The sequence below is a fragment of the Triturus cristatus genome, chromosome 1_2 (assembly GCF_964204655.1).
Source record: "Triturus cristatus chromosome 1_2, aTriCri1.1, whole genome shotgun sequence".
Classification (NCBI taxonomy): domain Eukaryota; kingdom Metazoa; phylum Chordata; class Amphibia; order Caudata; family Salamandridae; genus Triturus; species Triturus cristatus.
This window is the reverse complement of record NC_140580.1, coordinates 591,508,491-591,529,258: the sequence shown is the minus strand read 5'-3', so window position 1 is coordinate 591,529,258 and position 20,768 is coordinate 591,508,491. Positions and strand designations below refer to the sequence as shown.

The 20,768-nt window shown below is 48.5% G+C and overlaps 1 protein-coding gene across 1 annotated transcript in view; it reads left to right on the top strand.

Moving 5' to 3' along the window:
• Nucleotides 1-20,768, top strand: part of CFAP43 (cilia and flagella associated protein 43) — a 638,428-nt gene that overhangs the window by 241,415 nt on the left and 376,245 nt on the right. The window lies entirely within an intron of this gene.

Below are 20,768 nucleotides of genomic sequence, written 5' to 3'. Positions count from 1 at the left end.
CCAAGCATTCCATTGTTCCACTTGACCTTCTCAGGGTAGCGAGGCTTACTCGTGGGAGGTGGTGCGGGCTAGTGATCACCATTCACTGGCAGTGAATACTAACACTCAATAAACGATTGTTCAGTCAGAGCTTTTTTTAAAAAAAAGGAAAAGTTCATTTATTACATACACACACTACTAGCTACTACAAATCAATTTACAAATATAGACACAAGGCATATTAAAAATTCATTAGATGACATTATGTAATCAAACTGTTCCCCTACTAGGTTATGACCCTCAAAATCACAGTACCCCCCCACTTATACCAGAGAGACATCACAATAAACAAGCCAATTAGCTTTATCAAGAGTCATCACAACCTATAAGGCAAGCCTATTGGACTTTGTCAAAGATTCACCATATTAAAAGACAAATAATCCAAATATTAACACCACCATAATTTCACTGTTATCAATAACTATGTGTAAATGCAGTAATTATTATCAATTAAGCATTTCAACATTGCTTTAAAATCACTGTAAGCATTATATTTTCAGTAAAGCTCTTAAAATGAACATATCGTGTCTTGGTCTGTTTTTTATACACCTTCAGGCCACATAAAATGCGTTACAGGACCCAACTGAAAAAAGTTGGTACAAATCCTGGAGTTCATGCTTTTTCATGACCCCTTTTCATAGGGTCAGTTTATCCATCCGCTTGGGAGGGGTGCGGAGCATCTGCACATCCGGCCACACCTCCCCCCTCCCCCACCCCCCTAAAAATCCAGTTGGTGGTGTCCCTGCCCTCTTAGGGCCACCACAAGAAGGAAAATTGTGTGAAAATAAGCTTGGAAGGGCAGTATGGGGCGCTACCAGCATGGAACATGAATATTATTCTAGCAGCTTTGGCCGCTTCCTTTGTTGCCACATGGCCTCACACAGCGTAAAGTATTTTGTTTTTCTTTTTTTAGGGGGGTGTCTGGTTCCACCCAGGCATCCCGTCCTCCAAGATTTTGGAGCTGCGCAGAGTGCCCCCTTCTGTGCAGCCCGCTGGCTTTCCGCACATCCTGCTTCATCCTCACCGGCATAGGAGCCAGCAATATTCCTTTGCCTGCCTGCTGTGTGTGGGCAGGTGCAGCATTCTACGGTGACCACCCTGCTCCCCCAGGCATGGGGGATGGGCGCGGGCAAGGCCAATTCCACAGGGCACAATGTCTCTACACCATACTCCTTTGAGAGCTGGGGCCCGGCATTGAGATCACAGGCCCTTTGCTTGCGTTGGCCCCGGAGAGATGGGGTCTTGGGGCAGTGTACCCAGAGAGGAGGGGCCCACACATACCCCCTCCCCCAAATAATAAATTAAGGAGCTTGCATCGATCCATGGGCCCTGGCCCACCCTTGGGGTAATCTTCAAAATTGTAGCCGAGCCCCACACTCCCCTTCGCTCAGGAAAGGGGGGGGTCATAAGTCGGTCAAGTATCTTTAAATGTGGATACCTCAGACCCAATGGGCCGATTTTAAAGATCTTGGACTAATTTTTTTTCTGGGAGTAAGCTCTAGCATCAGGAGCAGTTTCAATAGGCCTTGTGGCTTCAAAAGCGCATAATTCTGTGAGGAGCTAGTTTTACTGGCTTCTTGCTTCAGTTTTCCATCTCTTGCTTGGGTGCAGGATCCTCAGAGGGAGTAAGGATGCCAGCCTCACTGGCCCTTGGATAGACCCACTGCTCCTGGGGCAACTGGTGGCACAGTCCTTAGTCCTTTAAAGCATCAGGGGGCATGTTCTTCCAACAGTCCACGGCTGCTGCCGCCGTCGCAATTCCAGTCTCCAGAGTCCAACAGCAAAAAGTTATCTCTCTCTCTCTTTCTTTCTCTCTCTCTCTCTCTCTCTCTCTTTCTCTCTCTCTTTCTCTCTCTCTTTCTCTCTCTCTTTCTTTCTCTCTCTCTCTCTCTCTCTCTCTCTTTCTCTCTCTTTCTCTCTCTCTCTCTCTCTCTCTCTTTCTCTCTCTTTCTCTCTCTCTCTCGCTCTCTCTCTCTCTTGCTCTCTCTTTCTCTCTCTCTCTTGCTCTCTCTCTCTCTCTCTCTCTCTCTCTCTCTCTCACTCTCTCTCTCCCTCTGCCAGTTCCAGAGTGCCACATCACCTCTCCACCACTGTCCCAACCCGCCTGCTCAGCATACTGGGACTAGGTAAAACCAGTGGGGCTACTGCAGTGATTCTATGTATCAAGGTAGCCTTTGGTTGACTGAGGTCAACATGTTTCGTGTCTTAATTACTCTAAGGATAACCAAAGGCTACCTTGATACATAGAATCACTGCTGTAGCCCCACTGGTTTTACCTAGTCCCAGCCCTGTTAAATAACCTAATTAAAAGTATCTTAGGGGCCAGGGCCTATTTTAATCACTTTTTGAATCAACCACCTTAACTTGGAGTCACTGACTCTCTCACACTCACGCACAAACTTCATATACGGCGTTCACAGATCAGAAGATCTCCGCTAAAGATGCCACCGTTGGACATTACAGCGCTGGTCCGACGAGGAGCGCCCAATGATGAAGGCATCCCCCCTTGAGACAAGATGGCGGCCCGCGCATGTATCGCGCTAGTTGACGCCACGTCCTGTTATAAGTATCCGGACACCACATAGTGACGGTAATATCCAGGTGAGGAGAAGACGCTTCCACAGAGACCCTTTCCATATCCTTCCAGGGTAAGTCCTCCTGCATGCTCTCTCCTCGCTCTTGGCCAGCTGCATCGATACTCGGATGCTCACGTTTTCATATAGCCCTAGCGGGTCACTATCTATCTCGCACTCTGTACCCTACACAGCTACGACAACCCATCCTGTGGGTTACGGCGCCCCTAGGCACGTGTAATTCTACCTCGAGCCTCCCCACACCCCGCTTTAACATAGACGTATACACCCTCGCGTTATCGGTTCCCCTTCTATATTATGCGCCGCTCCATTTTACTGCCTCACCTGGCTCCAATTAGGAGCGTACATGCACTGGCAGGAACTTTTATTCTGATAGGCACCTCTCCCGATATATTTTGCGCCCCGTTTTACCTCCACCACTATCCGGCTGGCGCAGCTCTATTGAGCATCAAGATGCCATATTGCAGACTCTGCTGACTCAGTGCATCACTACAGTTGGAGTCCGTTCTCTATAGCCGGACCGGTCTGTTTTCCATTAGATGTCCTTGACAGGGCACACAACCCCACACGCCTTAGTCTACCTATGTGTTTTCATGCCTGGACTCACTGGCCCGGTTTTGTTAGACTCTCCCTTTTTTTACACATCTGGGTTTTGCTTTAACCCCCTCACTACCAAATTAGTATTGCGGACGTCCATAACTATTTTTTTCCCAATCAGCACGATACCGGGGTGTTTGTAGTGATACCTTTACTTCTCTTCACCCCTCTATTAAAGTGGACCCGTTCTAGTGATTAGGGGCTCCTCCTTCACCTATGAAGTCTTCGAACCTACTCTCCTGAGGTAAGACCGAGCACGACCCCCCCTCAGGTTTGGTCATTACTATAGCCCGTTGGGTATGTGCTTATTAGTGTTCTTCTGCGTTAGTTTGTTTTATAATTCTGGTTTTTAATTCTGTTTATTAATTTTGTTATGTTTTCTTCTTTTTACTGTCTCTGACAATTGTGAGAGCGGAGTCTAGGGGCCTGCGGTCCCAGCTCAGCGACTTGACTTTCTGTCTAAAATGCTTGGATATCTCTATCCTGTCCAGCTGTTGATGGTACATTGTTGGTTTTGTCCCCTCTTCTTTTGTGTCTCCATCTATTATAGGCGGAGATATTCAACTACAAGATCCTGACTTAGGGTCTTTCTTATTTGGGGTAGATCCCTCTTACCCGACTTCCATTCCGAGGTATACACTTTTAGATCTACCCCGGTCCCGAAGAAGTGTCGCTCAATCTTAGAGTAATTAAGACACGAAACATGTTGACCTCAGTCAACCAAAGGCTACCTTGATACATAGAATCACTGCAGTAGCCCCACTGGTTTTACCTAGTCCCAGCCCCGTTAAATAACCTAATTAAAAGTATCTTAGGGGCCAGGGCCTATTTTAATCACTTTTTGAATCAACCACCTTAACTTGGAGTCACTGACTCTCTCACACTCACTCACAATCTTCATATACGGCGTTCACAGATCAGAAGATCTCAGCTAAAGATGCCACCAGGCCCGTTGGACATTGCAGCGCCGGTCCGACGAGGAGCGCCCAATGCTGAAGCATGACACCCTAACAGGTGTGTGAGGGCATTAAGTTCTGATGGATACATCTGCCAGTGGACTCCTCACCTTGTGAATATTCCCTGCGCCAGCAACATTCGGAAACTTTTGTAGCAGTCCACGCCGATGAGGTCGAAGACGACGTCACAGAGACACGGCTCCGCTCACGACTCCGCTGATGTCACCGGCTCCATAAGAAGACCTCGTCGGCGTGATGACGTCAGTTCCCTTTTTTCTGCGCCGTCGACGCCAACGGATTTCGGGAATCTCTATCTGTAGCTTCACTGTTACTTTGTGTTTCTACTAGATTTCTCTGTTCCTTTTTCGAAAAAATTTCGACAAAGAAATCGGGCTTCAAGCCCTGTCGTGAATGTGGAATACATATGTCGATCACGGATCCACATGACGACTGTGTATGGTGTTTATCATCTGACCATGATGTGGATGGATGCTCTTGCTGTCGCAAGATGAGCTCCAAGGCTCTCAAGGAAAGGGAGGCGAAGCTTTTCATCGCAAGGATGAAAAAGGAGAAGAGAGGAAGGAGGAAGCCGAGAACGAGGTCGAGGTCACGATCGAGGTTGAGGTCGGCGTCGAAGTCGACTTCGGGGCATGCTTCGAGATCCAAGAAGCACAAAAAGAAGAGGAGGCATTCTTCTCGACGTCACTCTGACAAGAGTTCGGCTCCGAAGTCGAAGTCGCCTACTCGACGCCGTAAGGGCTCTGTGTCTCCTTCACCCGTTCCGGATTCACCTGCTGGTCCTTCTTCTCCAGTGATTTCACCGGTTCATTCTCCGGCTCCATCTCCGGTGCTGGCTCCATCTCCAACGCCGGTTCCATCCCCGGCTCCGGCTTCGGTTGAGGAGTTTCAAGCACTGGGTGAGCCTTTGTTACCACAAATTCCACAGTCGGCGCCGGTTGGCCCGAGTCCAGTGATGCCAGATCAGTACCCTGCGTTCCCTGGACCGGGTCAGGACCCCACGCATTATTTAAATGCTATGTACGGGGTGTTTTCGAGAGCCATGTACTCCACTGGTGCACCTTCGGGTCCCATGGGTCCCATGGCCTTCAGTTTGGGGGTGCCTCAAGCTTATCCACAGGCCCCCTTTATGCCGTTTTTTCCGGCGACGCCGTCTTGGCATCTACCGGCGCCGAGGGCATCGATGCCACTTCCTTCTTCACCGGCTCGACCCCGCTTTTATGAATCCGATCCAGGAGGGAAGCTCAAAGGGTGCTTGATGACCGAAGGTACCTTCTGGAAGAAGCAGAAGAGGGAGAGCTTGTGGAGTCTGATGAAGTTTTTGAAGAACTTAAAGAGGCTAGTGGGTTGGATTTGTCTCCTGAGTGGGAAATTACTCCACCTTCCGATGAACCCTCGAAGGATGTGGCTCCATATCATGCAGTCATTAGAAAGGCAGCTGAATTGTTAGATCTTCAGTTGCCTACTACTGAATTTAAATCAAATATTCTGACGGAGGTACTGCATTCTCCTACTACAGTTTCAGAGCCATTATTGCCTTTTAATGAGGCCATTATAGATCCCGTGATGGAGGTGTGGCATAAGCCTTTTTCTGCTCCCGCAGTTTCTAAGACAGTTGCTAGGAGGTATAGGACAGCTCCAGGGGACCCTGAGTTCTTAACATCACATCCATCGCCTGAGAGCCTGGTGATTCAGGCTGCTTGTTCAGGAAAATCTAAGGGTGCTTTTCCTCAGGTTCCAAGTGACAGAGAGGCTAAAAAGTTAGATCAGTCGGCCAAAAAGGTCTTTTCATCGGCCAGCATGGCCCTTAAATCAACAAATGCCACTTGCCCTTTGGGACGCTATATTCATGCGCTCATGGACTCTGCAAAGAAACTGGCACCAAAACTATCTGAGGAGGATAGGGTTGGCTTAAATGAGGTCTTGACGGATGCCCAGGCAGCAGCACGCCAGGTGATACAGAGTGGTCTGGACACGGCGGATTCAGTGGCAAGAGTCATGGGGTCTTCTGTTGCCACTAGGAGGGGTGCGTGGCTGAAGTCTTCTGAGTTTTCCCCTGATGTACAGTCAACATTGTTGGACTTGCCATTTGATGGCTCTGGATTGTTTGGCAAAAAGGTGGATGCTGCTCTTGAACGTTTTAAGGAAAGCAAGGCTACGGCTAAGTCTTTGGGCCTTCAATCCCAGTCAAGGGGATCGTTTAAAAGATACAGGGGTTTCGGAAGGACAACCTTTCGTTCCTACAGGCAGACCCAACAGCAACAGCAGCACCTCCTCCTCTTCCTCTTCCTCAGCCCCTCCCACCACCGCAAAGCAGCTCTAGATCCGCCATTCTGGATCATGCTGGTCCTGTGGGGGGCCGGCTTACCCATTTTCTACAAGATTGGGAATCTGTTACTACAGATCTTTGGGTTCTAGATCTTGTAGAAAATGGGTACGCCCTTCCCTTTCGGGAATTTCCTCCAAATTACCCTCCTTGTCAAGGGGCTTGCTCAGAGAACCACCATCTTCTCCTACAGGAGGAAGTCCTGAAGTTACTACAGAAGGGTGCGATAGAGGTGGTTCCAGAGCATGAGAGGGGTCAGGGATGCTACTCCTGGTATTTCCTGATTCCGAAAAAGGACGGCAGATTGCGTCCGATATTGGACCTCAGGATCTTGAATCTTTATCTGAAGCAAGAGAAGTTCAAGATGCTCACCCTTGCGCAGGTTCTTCAAGCGCTGAATCAGGAGGACTGGATGGTGTCGATCGACTTGCAGGATGCGTATTTCCACATCCCCATCCTGAAGTCGCACAGGAAGCATCTCCGGTTTACGGTAGGGTCGCAACATTATCAGTTTGCGGTCCTCCCGTTTGGTCTTACTACTGCACCCCGAGTCTTCACGAAGGTGATGGCAGTGGTGGCAGCCCATCTCAGAAGGTCGGGGATTTCTGTTTTCCCCTATCTGGACGACTGGCTGATCAAAGCGGAGTCGCCAGAGAAGGTGCTACATCATCTGCAGGATACAACTCAGCTGTTGTTCAAATTGGGTTTGTCGATAAACGTGCCCAAATCTCACCTGGTGCCCTCTCAGCGCAACCTGTTCATAGGTGCGGTACTGGATACTACTGTGTGTCGAGCATTCCCTCCTCCTCAAAGGATTCTCGACATACAGGAAATGATTCCTTTATTTTGCAATGGAGCGGTCGTTCCAGTCCTGAAGGTCCTTCGCCTGCTCGGTCTGTTTGCTTCCTGCATTCTGTTGGTCAACCATGCACGCTGGCACATGAGGGCGCTCCAGTGGTGCCTCCGCAGTGGTATCAGCACAAAGGAGATCTCAGGGAGTCTGTGAGGATCTCCGGAGAAGCTGCGGCGGATCTGTCTTGGTGGAGCGTGGAGGGCAATCTGTCCCAAGGAAAGCCCTTCCATCTACCTCCATCGGTGGCCACAGTGATAACAGATGCATCCACTTTAGGGTGATCTGGAGATCAAAGGACTTTGGTCTCTAGAGGAAAGGTTGCTTCACATCAACCTTCTGGAATTGCGGGCGATTCATTTGGCACTCAAGGCCTTCCTCCCTTCCCTTCGCGGTCAGTCTGTTCAAGTCCTAACAGACAACACTACCGCGATGTGGTATGTCTACAAAGCAGGGAGGAGTGGTGTCTCTTTGTCTCTGCAGAGAGGCTCTGCGTCTATGGTCCTGTGCTCAGGACCATCAGATTTGTCTGATGGCAAATCATCTGGCCGGGGTGCTGGACGTACGTGCGGACAGTCTCAGTCGGCAGTTCTCCGCCGACCACGAGTGAAGGCTCCATCCGGAGGTGGTTTGTCATGTTTTTCGGACGTGGGGGACTCCTCGGATAGATCTATTCGCCACCCGCGAGAACGCGCACTGCCCGTCATTCTGCAGTCTCCAGTTTCCGATGCAGGGGGCGTTGGGGGACGCGTTTCAGTTGAGTTAGGGCTCACGACTCCTTTACGCGTTTCCTCCCTTACCCTTGATTCCTCGGGTTCTGAGGAAGATTCGCCAAGACCGGGCCCAAGTCATATTGATCGCCCCGGATTAGCCAAGAAGGGTGTGGTACACAGATCTTCTCCACCTCTCCTCGTGCCCTCCGCTCCGTCTCCCTCTGAGGGCAGACCTCCTCTCGCAGTCGGAGGGGCAGGTTCTACACCGCCACCTCCAGAGCTTACACCTTCATGCCTGGAGGTTGAACGGGGCAACCTGAATTCTTTTTCTCTCCCACCTGATGTGGTAGATGTAATTTTGTCTGCCAGACGTCATTCCACCAAATCTATCTATTCTTACAGGTGGTCTAAATTTGTACTCTGGTGTGGAGAGAGGTCAATTGATCCTTTGAAGGCTCGTTTATCTGACATTCTGCAGTTTGCCCTTTCTCTTGCTCAGCAAGGCTTTGCTGTGGCCACTGTAAAGGGATACTTATCGGCTTTGTCGGCTTTCCTCTGTTTGCCGGATCAGCCGTCATTATTCAAATCACCTATTGTTCTACGATTTCTCAAGGGCCTCACAAACAGGTTTCCTCCTACTCCCTTTATTGTGCCTCAATGGGACTTAAACCTTGTCTTGACTTATCTTATGGGTTCTCCCTTCGAGCCCTTACACAAGTGTCCCTTGAAATTGCTGTCTTTTATGACGGTTTTTCTCATTGCAATCACCTCGGCAAGGAGGGTAAGTGAGCTTCAAGCTCTAAGTTCAAAACCCCCGTTTTTGACCATTCATGCTGAAAGAATGGTACTCAGGACCAGGGCTGCATTTCTGCCTAAGGTGGTAACTCCCTTCCATCTGGGGCAGTCCATTACCCTTCCTACCTTATATCCCCCCCCTCACCCTTCCAAGGAGGAGGAGAGACTTCACCGCTTGGACCCTAAGAGGGCGGTGAGCTTCTACCTGGACAGGACAAAAGACTTCAGAGTTGATGACCAGCTCTTCGTGGGCTTTGTTGGCTGCAGGAAAGGCAGAGCAGTGCACAAGCGCACCCTTTCCAGATGGATATGCTACTCTTTGGCTGGTAATGAACCTCCAGAGGGTTTAAGGGCCCATTCCACTAGCGCTAAGTCTTCCACACCTGCTTTGCCTTGGGGTGTTCTTGTGGAGGACATTTGTAGGGCGGCAACTTGGGCCTCCCTCCACACTTTCGCAAAACATTATTGCTTAGACACTGAGGTGAGGAGGGACGGACACTTTGCTCGTTCCGTCCTTCAGGACTTTCTGGTATAGAAGGGTGGACACCCTCCTCCTGGAATGGGACTGCTGTGGGAATCTATTCACAAGGTGAGGAATCCACTGGCAGATGTATCCATCAGAAGAACAAGTTTCTTACCTTCGGTAATGCTTTTTCTGGTGATATAGTATCTGCCTGTGGATTCCTCACTGACCCACCCGCCTCCCCGTTGTCCACCCTTTTATACCTTCAGTATATGATGGTGTTTCAAAATGTACTTGTTACTATCAAAGGCAGTGTGTTAATTCTTTTGCCTTTCTATTTATTCTCCACACTGTGTGTGTTGCTTGTATATTATGTACTGTGTATATTGCTGTCAGTCCGTTTGTGTGCCTCAAAGGCACGGAAAATAGGGCCGAACTGACGTCATTACGCTAACGAGGTCTTCTTATGGAGCCAGTGACGTCAGCGGAGTCGCCAACGGAGCCGTGTCTCTGTGACGTCGTCTTCGACCTCATCGGCGTGGACTGCTACAAAAGTTTCCGAATGTTGCTGGCGAAGGGGATATTCACAAGGTGAGGAATCCACAGGCAGATACTGTATCCACCAGAAAAAGCGTTACCGAAGGTAAGTAACTTGTTCATCTGTAATTCAGATCTCCCCCCGAGACCAATCCACAGCAGGCAGTTAGTGACCTGTGTCACTACTGCTTTTAAGAGGAACTGTTCCACTCCAGTTGTAACGGAGACAATATATTGAGTTATAGTTACTTTAGGACTTGAATTAGAGTAAATTGAGATAACTATAACTGTTGAATGACTGGTTTTGTTAGTTTAAAGCTTTTTTTAACTGACATTTTCACCAATCAATAATGTCCCTTTAACCTTTGTTTTTTTCAGTGAGTATATGTGTGTACATACACACACACACACTGTCTCGCTCTCTCACTCTCGCGCAAGCCTTCCTATTAACTGTTTGTTAGTGATTTTAGAGTTCATATTTTGCAGAAAAAAGATCTAACTGTGAATTTTTTCCCATAATTAACAGTAGTGTGCAGGATAATTAGCTTTCCTAAAAAATAAAAAGGTTAAGGACAGCATTTCCTTTTTCTTTCAGCACTGGTAAAGAAGAAAACCTATAACAATTTACCAAAGAATTCTTCCCAGTGTGTGAAAGCTAAAGATTGTAAACGTAGAACCCTGTCAGTAAAAGTCGAATACAGCTCTTTATTTTCTTTCTTAATATATGTCTTGTTAAACTGCTCTCTTATCAATGTACTACAAAAACACATTTTTAATGCATGTTTTTAATTTCCTTACAATGTACTTTGCATTTAACATTTGATTAATAATAATAATACCCATCGTTCCAATAAAACCTTTTAAATAGTAGAACATTATCCCCTCAAAAAAACATTTCTCAAAACACTGACTGGCATAGCTCTAGTCTTAGGCATGCAATGAATACTAAATGAATGGCACTCGAATGTTTAAACCTTTCTAAAGAGTACTGAAATTAAATAATAAATAAAGTAACATAAAAAATACTTAATGAGTAACACATGTGAAACGGTCCCGGATTGCAGTGTTGGGAAATGGTGATAAAACCAACATTTCACAAAGGGCCATATGTAAGAAGGCAATTTTGCGATCACAAACACCGAAATTCGCACAATTTCGGCATTTGCGATCGCAAAACAGCAGTGTCATATGTATGACACAAACCACCCCTCGCAAAATAAGGAATCGCAAATTTTGTGATTCCCTATTTTACGATTGCATTTAAGGAATCGCAAATTGAGATTCCTTAAATGCAATGTAAAAAGCACAGAAAAGGTGCAATTTGGACTTAAGGAATCGCAAATTACCACCAACTTCAAGTTGGTGGTAATTTGCGATATCTTTGAAAAATGCACTTTTATGCATTTTTCAAAGTGCCATGTGACTCACATACATGCCCTTAGGGCATGTATGTGCGCCACATCTGCACCCATGCTCATTTCAGGGGTGCAACAGGGTGTCCTTTTGACACCTTGGCACCCTTGAAATTGCATTCGCAATTTGCGAATCTCTAATTGGGAATCGCAAATTGAGAATGTCTTCCCATTCATCCCTATGGGCCTCTAAGCCCATAGGAATGAATGGAGAGGTATTCCTTAATAGCAAATCGTAATTTGCGATTCGCAGTTAAGGAATATGTAGGATTCGCAAAATGTATTGCAAATCCTACATACATAGGGTTTTGCGATTCTCAAATAGCGATTCGCAAAAACCGCTATTTGAGAATCACTAAATCTATTGTATCTCTGTGTGTGGAGTTGTAATGGTTTGTTTAAAGTTGACATGATTGAGCAATTAAGTCATTAAAGGGCCTCACATCTGTTGTCATTCAACATACCCCTGATGGAGGCATAAGACTGTTCATGGATCTGAGGGGCTATTGATGTAGTCCCTCAGATCCATGAAAATTCATTAGGTGGATGGAGATGGCAACCTCTGATTCAAATTACAAGAATGCTGAGTACCCACAAGAAGGTGTAGTAGTTAAGCATGGTTGATGTTTGTACTACCCTCTATATTAGTTTTTTTTCAGCAGTTGATCTACAACTTATTTAGAACCATATGTAGGGTGATGGCCACGGATTAATATCCTGATAAATAAATGTACTTAAGAAGCGCATGCTAAAAGGGTATACATGGCACTTGGTGTCTAATCCCCAAGAGTGTCCAGGTCAAGCTGAATTCGTCCTCATCACTGCCCAGAATGTGCTGTGGAGGATTCTAATTTATCCTAGCTAGGACTTGAAAATACTGTGGTTATCACACCAGAGGACTTCCTTTTTCAAGTCTCCACCTCGGGATGCAGGAGAAGAACTTGGCAAACTGACATCATCACTAGTGAAAGTGTGCCGTCTGCATTCACGGTGGCACTGTTTAGATGCACTGTTCCGATTCTTGAGCATTGATCTCAATGGAAGAGGTTCCATTTGAAGGTGAGACACTCCCTCTTTCCAGTGGTTCCTTTCCTCAGTGGAATCCTGCTCGGGGACAAGCTGGACTCATTCTAAGAACTGCCCGGAATGTGCTGTGGTGGATGCTAACTCATCCTAGCTAGGGTTTGAAAATTCTGTGGCAGTTGCCCCAGAGGACTTCCTTGGGCTACTGGGGAAGAGCTTTGCCTGCACCCTGAGCCTTATTTTTTGTGAGTGATGATCAGCGTGCTTGACGAACTGATATAATCGCTATTGAAAGTGCTCCGTCTCCATTCACTGTGTGCACTGCTTGGAGCTCCTCGAGCACTGATCTCAAAGAAAGAGGTATCATTTCACTCCCTCTTTCCAGTGGAATCCTGCTCAGGCACCATCGCAGAAATGCTATCCTCGATCAGGAATTCATCCCCCTGGATTACTAGGGATATTTTCGTCAGCTGAGCCCCCAAACTCCTGCCATGGCCCCTTGCTCTGCTCACCTTCTTGGCATCAAATACTCCTTCTACCCCTGTTCCCGGGTGCAGATGAACCTATTCCAGGGAGGCTGTAAGTCCTCTAGAAACCAGGGTATAAATGTAGAATTGTATAGGGCAGTTGGCTCATCCTGACACCATGCCACCAACCTTCACTCTTGGCGCTCTTTTTATAATTCTGGTGGGAGCTAGGCAGCCTTTCTTCTCCTGTGGGTTGCAGATTGGGTTTTGCCCCACCGCAGTTCAGCCCCAGGGGTAGTTGGCATGGGACAGAAAGCACACTAGACAACAAGGATTTGTTCACCATAAAGAACAGGATGGGGAGCAGGCTGACCTATAATCTTTTGTGTCAATATAATCTGAGTGCACCCTGGACAGTCTATTTGTCCCCCTTCGATGGGGATCAAATGAGGTCAAAGGTGGATGTTTAACTTGCTTAGCTATTTCCTAGAACATGTATGTGGTTAATCATTTTATGCAAGCAAAAGTAATTTTACACATTGGCATTGCTTCTAATATGCTTCATGTCATGTGTAACGCCTTCAGGTGTTCTTTGTGTTTCAGCCAACAACACTTTGCATCCAGTGCTTTGTAATTTCTATTTTGTATTTTAGCAGTACCAGCAAGGAAAGTCCTATTGGCTAAACAGCAAGTACTGACTCAAGCTACTCTTAAAATGCAACACAACGTGGGGAATTAAGTTAGGGGGTATTTGCAGTGAACAGTATGTTCTATTTGAATGCATTTCAAGCAGTGTTGCTAGTGTTGCTAACTTCTGTGCCGGTGATCTATATTTCACAGTTACTATGTCAAGCTTAATATTTATTTTTTAAACTGAAAACTGTTTATAAATGGTGTTATTTCACCTTCATTCTTCATAGCTGTGATTAGGTCCATGTCAAATGTCTTGCTCTAAGTTAGTCCTGATGTTTTAGCCTGCAGCACTTTGTATGCAGTGGTTTTTGAGCTCATAGTTACATTGTTAAAAGTGAAACTTCAAGTACAAAAGTGAAAATTGTGGTTACAAAGCGCTAGACTGCCTGGTGTCAGCTATGTCATGTTGCCCAGATATCTTTCAACCCATTGCCTTGAAGCATCATTCCATTCTCCTTTCGGGTAGGGCATTGTGCACATCCATGATGAAATGTTTATTGTTAACGTATAAATTGAATGATTTAGATCATCATTAGTGCTTGTGTTGTGTTAAATGTCTCTACAGCAGGTTCTGTCACTGATCCGCTACTACATCACAACTACTGTCAAAATGAGAAACACAATCTGGTGATATTAGAGTAGATCTGCTTGTCAGTCTTCTTACCCTTGTGCCATAACACCCTTAGGGGAGCCGTTGCACTTTGTACAAACTATTCATTCATTCATACTTAAGTGTGTCATGAATCATGTGCCTTAGTTTCTTGTTTGATATAGTCATAGCTGCCAAGTGGCCCTATGTCATGTGTGATACATTCAATATGTGCTAGATTTTTAGCCAACAGCACTTTGCATCCTGAGACTTGGAATTGGGGCTCTGCGTCATCCTCCATCTGGGATGTCGAGGACTTTCGAGTCTTGAGAGATTGAATTTGTAGCTATATCCCAGGGTGGATAAAGTTGCTATGGAATTGACTAAAAAAGATGTGATTGACTTAGAATGGATTTTCCACTTAAACTTGAACAGTGGAGAGCAGGTGTTGGGGGAAGGAAGTACTGGTAGGCCAGCATGTGTTCCAGTCCTGTGATCAATTCCGTTCTCTGTAATGGTAGTGAAGTGGAGCAAGAGTTAGTGACAGTCAAAATGATCTGTGATGAATAAAGTTTAATTACAGAGGGGTTTCGGAGGGGATCCTATGCTCAGGCCAACAACATGGACCGTTACGCGCAGCTAAAGGGATCCCCCGCCGGCCTGCATAAATCGCCTGAGAGGTCTAAAGAGCTGGCGGGCCCGGCGTCGGAGTTTACCCTGCAGGACGTTATGGGCGCCATTGAGGAGATGAAGGCTGCTGTGGGTCAGCGATTTGATACCCTGGCACATAAGTTGGACGCGGTACTGATCGATGTGAATTTGGTCAGGGCAGATCTGTCCAAAACCAACGAGCGGGTCGATTCCTTGTCACATGCGGCGTCGAGCCTAACTGTGGACGTGGCCGCCCTGCAGACGGAGGTCCGTTGGTTGCGGCTAGCCAGTGACCAGACTGATCGTCGCCTTGAGGATTCGGAAAGCAGGGCTAGACGGAACAATGTCCGTATCATCGGAGTGCCGGAAAGATAGGAGGAATCTGCTGCGGATCTTTTTGTGGAGGATCTGGTGATCAACCGTCTCGCGCCCAAGGGATTGAGCAAGTTCTTTGCGGTGGAGCGGGCCCACAGGATTCCGGGTGGTGCGCCCAAAGTGGGTGCCCCCCCCCCGCGGCCTATAATCGCTCGACTTTTTAACTTTCGGGATAGAGATGCTATCCTTCAGGCGTCGCGGGTGGCTGGGCCGCTGAAGTTTGAGAACTCCAATGTCAGCTTTTATCCGGACTTCACGCAAGCGGTCCAGAAATAGCGGCTGGGATTTTTGGGTGTCAAGCGGCGCCTGAGGGACATGGAGCTGAAATACGCGATGTTATTCCCTGCGAGGTTGCGGGTTGAGTTCCAGGGTCGTTCCCACTTTTTTGACCGACCGGAGGCGGCTGGTGACTGGTTGGATGCCCTACCGCGGGGACAGGATCGAGACGATCGGGCGGAGGAGAGCGGACGGGATGTGGTGGAGCAGGCCTAGAACTTGGTCCCTGGCGGTGGACTAGATTGACTATTCATTGCACCTTGGCTCAATTACACTCTAATCCGGCACATCATGCCCTTCAAACGTCTGGGGGTTGCGGGGAGCTTTTTTGGGGTCCTTTCCTCCTTCTGGGGTTCTTTTGTGGTAAATGTTAAGGTGACAGGCACACTGCAAGTTGGGGGGGCTGTTTGGGCTCAAGCAGGGGTGCAGGGAGGGGGGAGTTGTGGTTTTGGGTCTGTGGGGGAGGGGGGTTGTTGGGGATGGTTGTTTTTTCGTTTCGCAGGGCAATGTGAAGTTGTTTGCTGATTTCTCCGGGTTGTGCTCTCCGGGATGTGGGATTCATGTGCGGGAGTGGGATGGGGGATAGGGGATTGCGAATCCTTTCGTGGAATGTGAATGGTCTGGGGGACAGGATCAAGCGCGGGGTGGTGTTACAGTTCTTGAAGCGGCTCTCGTCCGACATCGTTTTCCTGCAGGAGACACATTTGGTTGGGAACTCCTTCCAGGCCCTAAATAGGAGGGGCTATCGCCTGGCCGCTCACTCTGGCTTCACTTCTGGCTCTAGGGGAGTGGGCATCTTAGTCAGGACCTCCCTCCCACTGGCAGTGGACGAGGTGCTTCACGATGATAGGGGGCGATATGTGGCACTGGTGGGAAGATGGGAGGGTAGAACCATCTCACTGGTGGCTGTGTATGTGCCCCCGGGGTTGCAGACGACTACATTTGCTGACTTGGGGCGTTTGGTTCTGGGGCTTCCTGGGGGGGTTTTGGTGCTGGGTGGAGACTTTAATGCCGTGGTCTCTGGATTGGAGGACCGTCACCCCCCCAGGGATCTCCCTAGGGCTCCCTAGGGCTGGAGAATGATGCACCCGGGACAAGCGCAGTATACCTTTCACTCGGGGGCCCATGGGAGTCTCTCGAGACTCGACTATATGCTCATGCCGGCGACCCAAGCGGGGATGATTGGGGAGGTGCGTCACGTAGCCAGAGGTATTTCTGACCATTCCCCTATATGGTTGCAACTGAGGGTTGACCCTGGCACAGAGGGAAGGGTGGCACCTATTGGCCCCTGGTATCTTCGTAACCCTAAGATCCGCGCGGAGTTGGTCAAGTCCACTGATCACTACTTCACTGATAATGTGGGGTCGGTGTCGTCGGCCGTCTCCCTATGGGAGGCTTATAAGGTGGTGGTCAGGGGGCAGGCCTTGTCTCTTATCTCCCATACTAAGAGGTGCGAGAGAGCTGAGGTGGTTCACCTGGAGACTGAAATAGCTGAAATGGAGGAGGACTTGGAGCGTGGAGTTACTGATGAGAAATTGCATGTTCTCAGCCTCAAACAGTCAGATTATAGAGCGCTAGTCACGGAAGCTGCTAAAGGGATGTATAGAGAACAGCAAGGGCGTCTGTATGACGTGGGGGATAAGGCCGGGAAGTTGATTGCTTGGTTGGATAAGAAGGAGAGAGCGAGCAGGGTGGTGCCCGTTGTGGAGAGAGTGGATGGAGTTCGTGTGACTGACCCTGTTGAGATTGTTGACTGCTTCGCGGATCACTTCCGCGGGGTATACTCTCCGGTTTCCGTGCGTTCGGAGGAGGATTCTCATCTGTTGCTTCGAGACATCGCACTGCCAACCTTATCGGAGGCGGATGCAACATTGATGGAGGCGAAGTTGTCGTCGGATGAGATTGCTTTGGCCATTCGCTCGATCGCGTCTGGTAAGGCGGGTGGTCCTAATGGTCTTCACATTGAACTATATAAGTTACGTCCTGATAAGATAGCGCCGTATCTTCGTGACATGTTTGCGGCGGCACGTGCGGCGGGCTTCCTTCCCCCTGACCAACGCCTCGCCACCATAGTGGTGATACACAAGGATGGGAAGCCGCGAGACCACTGCGCCTCCTATAGGCCCATTTCGCTGTTGAACGCAGAACCCAAAATTCTGGCTAAGGTGTTGGCTAACCGACTGGTTCGGGTCGCGGGCGACTTGATTCATCAGGATCAGTCCGGTTTTATACCCCATCGGAATACCGCCCTAAATTTGAGGCGGTTACACGGTGTGCTGGCTAGAGCCGAGTTTATACGGGAGCCGGCCATCTTGGCATCTCTAGATGCTACTATGGCGTTCGACACTTTGGAGTGGCCATATATTTGGGCCGTTTTGGCGAAATTTGGATTCGGCCCTGAGTTTATTGGTTGGGTAAAATTGTTATACGCTGACCCACTGGCTCAGGTGGTGGTGAATGGTAGGGTGTCGGCTCCCTTCGCACTGGGGAGGGGTACGCGACAGGGATGTCCGCTATCACCCCTTCTCTTTGCGCTTTCTTTGGAGCCTCTCGCCGCCTGGCTGCGTTGGGAGCCGTCGTTGCGAGGCATTAGATGGACGCCGGAATTCGAAGACCGTGTCTCCCTTTACGCGGACGACATCCTTCTATATCTCACTTCCCCCCGACAGTCACTAATGGTATTGGTGGACGTGTTGACTTCCTTTGGCCGCAACTCCGGCCTGGTTATCAACTGGGCCAAATCGTGCGTCTACGTCCTCTCCGGGGAAGCCCCCCTCCTGCCGCAAGACTGCCCTGTTCAGGTTGCTACCCTGGGGTTCAAATATTTGGGAATCTTTATCTCACTGGATCCCGCGGTCCGCTATGAGCGAAACCTTCTCCCTCCCCTCCAGCGGCTGAAGGCCGACGTCGCAAGATGGCGACGACTTCTGCTTTCACCACTTGGACGGGCGGCATTGTTCAAAATGATGTCGCTGCCTCGCTTTTTGTACGCCTTGCAAAATACTCTGGATGTCGTACCGGCCCGCTATTTCCGGGAGGTTGAGGGTCTTCAGCGCCAACTGTCTTGGGACGGGCGGCCGCGGATTGCTCTCGCCAAGTTAATGCTTCCTTGGTACGATGGGGGGGTTGCACTCCCTGATATCAAACGATACTATTGGGCGTCTCAGTTGGCGGCTGTGAACCACGGGATATATGGTCCTGCCTTAAACCCGGCGTTCGAGATGGATAAATTCCTGCTTCCAGGTGGGGATTATAATAGGGCGCTGTACTCGGTGACCCCGGACACGCGGCTGACGGGACCCACGCGGGTGGCGGTGCGTGTGTGGCACGCGGCGAATGCTGCGATGGGGTGGAGGGATCGCTTGACTCGGGCGACGCCGCTGTATGCCTCTGGGCGGTTGGGCTGTTTGTGGAGATCGAAAGGCTTTGAGAAATGGGACATGATTGGTATATGTAAGGTGGGTGATCTTTGGGTGAAGGGAGCTTTCAAAACGTTTGAAATGCTTAAAAAGGAATATAAATTGAACGATAAAGAGTATTTCCGATATGCTCAAGTCCACCATGCGCTGTGTTCGGTTTTTCCGGACGCTGCTGCCATCCCCGAGTATTCTCCACTGGAGGATAGAGTGTTGGATGGCTATGTGCCTGACAGCACTATTTCTTTGATTTACAAGAAACTCATCAACGATCGCGCGGACTTGCTGCTCCGTCTGAGAGAGGCATGGACAGGCGATGGCTTAGAGCTGGATGATGAGGACTGGGTGTCGGCGGTGGCCTCCCCGAAGGAGGTGGCGATCCCGGCCCGCCTCCGGTTTGTACAGCTGAAGATCCTCCATAGAGTGTATGTCACAGGGCCCGGTTTGCTGCGTATGGGTTATTCGATGGATGGATTGTGTAAGCGTGGATGTGGCCTGCCGGGCACGTTCCTTCATATATTGTGGGAATGTCCGGAGATTGTGCGATTCTGGAATGGTCTCCATAATGTACTGGAGGGGGTCAAGCACGTGGCCCTGTTGCCAGAGGCTAGGAGGTGTTTGTTGAATGTCTGGGAACCGAATGATTGCAATGCGGCACAGACGCAGTGGGTGACCTTGGGGTATATGGTGGCTAAGCGTAACATTGCACAGCTATGGGGCTCCCCGAGGCCGCCCACGGTTGATGTATGGAAGGAGAATATGGACTGGTGTATGTTTAGGGAAAAGACGGTGTATGTGGCGAGAGGTAAGCCAGGGAAATGGAGTAGGGTATGGGGTCCGTGGAATTTATATCGAGGCCGTATCTGCGCCCCGCCTTTGCCATTAGAGGTCGATATTGCTTTGACCCCCTAGCTGCGCATTCTGCGGGAGGGTGTAATGTGTGTTCCATGCTTTGTTTTCCCATTGCCCCCCTTCACCGCTTCTGGACCAGAATCGTTTTGGACACTGTATGATTTTCCCCGTCCTGGGAAGAGCACGCTGCTATCTCGGACTCTCATTGCCTTGAGTGTGTGTTATGTTTAATAAAAAATGAAACCATTGTCTTAAACCGCTCCTGGCCTACGGCCATGGTCTGTTATAGGTGCTTACGGACTGCCGGGTACTTTGCCGCTGGTTCATTTGAATGTATGGCGTTACACTGCGGGCCCTCGGGCTCTATAGCGGCCGGCCCTGGTGGTTGTAGGCCCTTGTATGTCTTTTATTGTGTGCTAACGGTTTCTAATAAAATAAAAAATTTAAAAAAATTACAGAGGGGTTTAGTATTGCTTCAGCAAAAAATGATAGCAGTGGTAGGTATGGGGCGGCGGGAGTGGGATGACATATGGTGTAACAGAAAAGTGACTGTGGATCAAGGATATAGAAATAGGGTAAGCTAGGTGGCAGCGGGTGAGAGTGGGATTGATCCAGGGGTTGATGACTCTATGATAGGATATGCCGAGAATGAAGATATTAAGTAATTGGCAGGAGCATGTCTGGTGCTGGGTGATCTCCTGATAGCCCGAAATTTGGTGTAATAGCAACTTGGGTACAGAATGCTTTATATTTTCTGTCTTCTTCAGGTGATTTCAAGCATGTCGTCCTTTAACACCACAATTATTAATAAATACCATTTATTTAAATGTTTCAGCTTTTGTATGAATTTTATAAATTGCAGTGGTGTATAAACCAAACTGACAAGTTTTAACCCTGTTGTTATATGACAGAATGGTACAGTTCTACCTGGATTGCAGAACTTTCTGATAGTCTCTGACAGTCACTAAAAGGTGTGATGATACACTCTACAAATATATCCTTGAATGAAAAGATATTTAACCCTGAGGGACATGTTATATCCAAAGCATGTGAACATTATCAATTAATGATACTGATCTTGATAAATCGATAAATGTTTAATTAACATTTTCTCCAAACAGGGAAA